Consider the following 5,636-nt stretch of genomic DNA (forward strand, 5'->3'; position numbering starts at 1 on the left):
CCCCCCCCTAAATTCAAAGCTTTGAACAGACGGGCATGGGCCACCAGCAAAGGCAGCCCCAAGGAGCGATGTGCTCCTGGTTCTGTATCCCGGGGAGATCACACCGCTGCAGCCGTCCCAGTTACCCTTTCATTTTTAAGAACCGATGTTTCCCAACACAATAAACCAGTAAAGCCAGTGAGGAGGCAGCAAATGCACATAAATTTGCTGTCGGTGCATCATTAGCGGGGATGAATAAATCCCAGGCCAGCGGCGCTGCACCCCTCCTGGATATGCAATTACGTGGGAGACGAGCACCTGAAGTAGAAAAACAACCAGAAAGTGGTCCGAGTGGATAATTTATGAACGGAGCGAGCGTTTTGTGGGGAAGCTCTCCCGCTTCCCCAGCAGCGTAACCTCTGTCTTTCCTGGATTTTCTTTCCACCTGTGTTTCCTCAATTTGATGCTGGCTTCCCCAGCCAGGCAGCGGCAGCTCGCTGATTACGAGTCGGGAACGACAGCGTGCATCTATCCTTGCCAGGAATTAAGTCCGTAGAATTTCCACTTTTTTCCCAACAAGCTGCCCATAAATATTCAGCAGAACATGCGAGGGAATAAAATCTGCAGCGTTCCCCTCCTGGTGGGTCCGGTGGCAAAGGTGGAGCTGAGCATCACTGCTCTCCCGCCCGGTGATGAAAGGGTTTCCAGCCGCTCGCGCCAACTCACCGCTGGTGCAGCGTACCGTCCTCTCACAATTTACATAATACATTGATATTCAGGTTGTATTCCTTCTTCTGAGCTGATAAGAAACACATTTAGAAAATGTACGTTATACACCTCTCAGGCTGCCCAGGATCACCTGGAAGCACAAACACCTGAGCTGAGGCTTAAACTCGCTGTAACCTATTAAACCTGTCGACCTGTACAAACCTGTCAACCCAGGAGATAAAAGTCCTATGACCCACCAAGGAAACGCAGGTGCTCAAAACTAAGGGGGTCCAGGGGGGACCGTGCGCAGCTCTGGTGGCCACATCAGCATCGCTGTCACAACGGGCTCTGCAGCGCGGGAGTCTTCCCGGGCTCTCGGCAGAGCAAATGCCCATAGTTACGTGTGCTCAAATCCACATACGTCTCCGCTGTGCTGCAAAACTTCAACACTAATCACCGAATCCCAGACTGGTGAGGGTTGGAAGGGCCCTCTGGAGCTCCCCAGTGCCACCCCCCGCCAGAGCGGGGGCACCTCCAGCAGTGGCACAGGACACCTCCAGGCGGGTTTGGAATGGCTCCAGAGGGGGAGACTCCCCCCTCTCTGGGCAGCTGTGCCACTGCTCGGGTTGAGATGGAACTGCCCACGGTCACGTTTGTGCCCGTTCCCTCTTGTCCTGTCACGGGGCACCACTGCACACAGACTGTTCCCCCCCCGGCACCCGCCCTGTCAGTATTGATAAGCGTTGATGAGACCCCCCCTCAGCCTTCTCTTCTCCAGACTGAACAGCCCCATGGCCCTCAGCCTTTCAATTACGTGTGATTTTGGACCACCTGGAAGTGCCAAAAGGTTTTCTTTAGCTTCACTAGTTCCCCCGAAATTGAGAAAATAGTTGGAGTTTAAAAGTAATGCTTCTTTCCTTTGCTCCAAAGAGTACGTCTGTGCGAGAGGTCGGTACCCCCCAGCTCTGCACAGCAAAGGCTGAGGGGTGGGTGGCGGTGGGGGTCTGTGGCTGCGGAGCCGCACGGAGCCCCCTCAGCCCTGAACAAATTGCCGGGTGCACGTGAGCAACCCCAAAAGCCTTCCCCAGAACTAACCGCGATCAGTTCAGCCTTATGTGCTACCACCCGATATATTTTAGCATCTTTTCTCGGGTATGCATCTAACAAACCCCACTGTCTACAAGAAAAATGCTGCTCTGTCCCTCTGCTGTGTTCCAGTCGCCTCTCCTGCTGTAGCTTGGTGCAATGAAGTGTAAAACACATGCAACCAAGAAGGAATAAAAATAAAGCAGAGAAATGGTTTTTATGTAAAAATAAAATTTGAATAAAAGTATGTTCGCAAAATACATAAGCAGATACTCTGCAGTCTTCGGCAAAAAATTTCTCACCCGGCTTGTTACAAAGAGAATTTTAGTTCCACTACATCGCTAAAGGGGACAGACCTTTATTTAGGAAACTGAAAAAGCACAAATGCAAAGCAAATTAAAAAATCAATTACTTAAACCAAGGTTTCTCACTTTTTGATTTAAATCATGATTAAAAGCAGTTACTTGACTCGCTGATTTAAATCAATCCACACCATCTCTCTCAGATGATCTCAAGCAGTTAAATAAGAAGAGAGAATATCATCAATAACCCATCTGTGTCACAGATGAGAAAGCGTCCCCGCGGGACTGCTTTTCCCCATTTTTCATGCGGTGATCCCTAGATTTTCGAGGAGTGGCACAAGCCCAGAGGAAGCCACCAAAACGCAAGAGCCGGTACCTGCAAGTCCGTTACAGGAGAGAGGAGCGGCGAGGGCTCACGCAGCCAGGACACATAAAGACCATACATTTACAGACCCTAAGCAGCGTCTAGAGCATCCTTAAGTGCTGTGGGTGTAAATTATGTGTTTCACAAAAATGACTTTTTCTGCTGATGCTGCTCCTGCATTGGGAAAATTTGCACAGGCAAAAAGGGACAGGGATGGGGCCGATGCTCCTGAGGATGGTGAAAACCGGCAGGTGAGAAATCCCCCACCAGAGCGTCTCTGCCCCTCTCGCACCCACGGCTGCTCCGTCAACCGCCGTCCCCGGTCCTTTGGGGCGAACCGGGGTGGCCCCGGGAGCTCCCGCAGCCGCCCGCCCGCAGCGAGCACGACCAGCCTGCCTTAAGGAGATGATAAACTGGACCGGGGAGGAAAAAAAAAACCCCTACATCTGAGGGAGAAAGGGGGGCAGAAAAGCCAAGCGAGGGCGGTTGGGGGCACGGGGCGAGCGCCGGGGCTCGGTGGGTGCCGGAGCCGCCGTCGCAGGGCTGTTTGCCGTGTTTGGGCATATTCCCTTCAGGCTGCGGTTCCCAAGTTGTCTAATTGTCCTTGATGTATCTTCTCTCCCCCAGGAACGCCATCCAGACCTAGCAGCTCCAGATGTCTGAATATTATGCAGGAAGCCGGTAAACAAATTCCTCCTATTTTTCCTGCTAGCAATTAGAAACGTAGGAAGAACACATTGCTTAACAGGCAAGGAATCCGCCAAAGATATTTCACATGCATTTATAGTCGCTTAATGACTCTGGAATAGGTGATAAACACTGAATACTGTAAGTCTTTTAGATTACCCCTCGTTGCTACAAAATCAGGCTTCGTGAAAAAGCAAAAATAAGGGGAAAAAAAAACGCAAGAGTTGTAATAGGAGTCAAAGTTGGGCTAAACTTGTGATTATAGCTGCTTCCAGAGTAACCATCAAACGCTATGGGAACAGAGCAGCGCTGCCACCTCCCCTCAAACAGCTGCTTCAAGTAGTTTCAACTTTTTCACTCAACTTTAGCTTCAGAGTAGGTCCCTGCCTAGTTCCCGCACCTTCCCTCCCCATTAATTTCTTTGCATGCTTGAGCAATCCTGCCCTAGCAGGAGGGACGGCTTAGGTGGCTTCAGGAGTCTTTTCCAGCATTAATTGTTATGATTTTAGAGCCCCACGGGGTGACGACTTTGAAAAGGAGAATTTGTTCCGAAGGTTGGGAGGAAAATGAAAAAATCCAGCACCACGGCCGTGCACAGCACCGGTGTCAGGAAACTGGTGATGAGAATTCCATGGTTCCAGCTCACGGGCTGAAGGCACAGTGCTCGTGGAAAGCACAAGCCACGCGTCCGCATGCTTGAAGTTTACAAGTTGCAGAAGTTCAGGAGGAACTGAATAAATAACCCAAGTTTCACAGGCAATCTGCAGAAGAACCTCCTCTGGCTCGGTGTTTGCTGTGAAAAAGACCTTTTTTGGGGCCGGGCCGGCTGCCCTGGAGAGATCAGTGCCACAGCACTTTCTGGGAGAGTTATGTTTGTCTCCGTTTCAAACCAAGGACTGAGCTGAGATTTCTTGTTGATGACCAAAAAAACCCAGCCCCAAAACAACTGTAGTATTTTCATAAATAAATAGCTGTCCTGGAGTTGATTTACAATTTTTAGGCTGGTTTTTTTTTTTGCCTTACGACAGACCCGAGAGTTGTACTGCCCTGAAGCAGTGGGAAAACCTAGAACGAGGCAGAGGCGGCTCCTCCGTTCCACCTTCAGGGTGTTTGGCGTGTGGCACCTCAGTGGCCATCGACACACCTCTCTGAGCGTCCCCCCTCCGCAGCCACCAGCTCTTGGCTCTGTCCCTGTAGTCCCCTGTCCCACCACTGGCCGGCCCCCCTTTGCCCAAGCCCCGCTGACGTGCTGCCCGCCCCCAGCCGTGGGTGCACCCCTGCGGGTACCACCACCCCCCCACTTGCACGAGCGTCCCATCGCCCTGAGCCTGCCCAGCCCTCGCTCCCCGAGGAGCCCCGTCACCCTCGCTGACCACCCCTGCCGAGCTACGCCGGGATGGTGGTCACCACCCTCGCCACTCCAGCCCAGCTCAGGGCCTGGCGATGTTGGCCCCAGAGCGAATCTGACGTTCACTCTAAGTTACGTTGCATCCCCTTCTTGTACACCGCTCCAAAATGCGGTTTGTGGTCGCGGTGACAATATTCTTCTTGGCATGGCCCTGCCCAAGCAACGAGCTGCCACCGCTACTGCGGACCACGTGCAAAAGGCCAGGCAGGCAGGAGCCCACGCTGCAGTGTAATGCTTCAGCTGTTTCCGTTACATCTTTACTGATCTCTTTGGGACGGTGTAGCCAGCTTCCACAAGTGTCCCGGGCCCCAGGCTGCATTATGGAAAGCGGCAGCTCCCGGCTGCAGCCCCCCAACTGCAGTGCGAAGGCAGGAGCTGCATTTCCCAAAGGGTCTTTTCATCCAATTATTTTTTTCCTTCCTAAAGAGACACATTGCCGAGGACCTAAATGACCCCGAGCGTTCCTGCCTGCCCGTGTTTCCCCGTGCCGGTGCCACAAGCGGGCAGAAAGCGCTCGGTGCCACCACTGCTTGGGGAAAGGGTGCGGGAAACGCGACGCGGGATCCTCACATCTTTTTTCGAGCCTTCTCACATGAAGGTTTAAAATAGAAGCGGTGACATGACGATTGCGTTGTCGGTGACCACAGCAGCTTAACTAGTTGTCTCAAGGCAAGAACCGAGAGGAACACGAGCATGAGGTTGCTGTGCGAAATGATGTCTACATCGAGCAGCGTTCACAGGTGAGGCCCAGAACCATCCGCTTACCCCCACGGTGCCCCCTAATGCCAGCTCTGCAGAGGGTAGTTAAAGATCCCTTTCAAACTCGTTATTCTTAAGCAGAAATAAACTGCGAACATGCAAAATGAGTGTGTCCGCTTGCTATTTTCATCATCTCTTCCAGCACGCTCCATCTGGCTCAGGTGTGTGTCGAGTATATACCTGTTGGAGGACTAAGATCATTCCTGCTTCTTACTGCGATGAAGGAATTAAATACAAAATCTTCTGTAGGAAGCAATTGTGAAGTGTGGAAGTTTCTAGTCAGGCAAATAAATTGGATTTAAGTATATTACAGTCATAATCTTTTTCTGCCTCTCTCCAGACA

The sequence above is a fragment of the Vanellus vanellus genome, assembly GCF_965231255.1.
Source record: "Vanellus vanellus genome assembly, chromosome: 7".
Lineage (NCBI taxonomy): Eukaryota > Metazoa > Chordata > Aves > Charadriiformes > Charadriidae > Vanellus > Vanellus vanellus.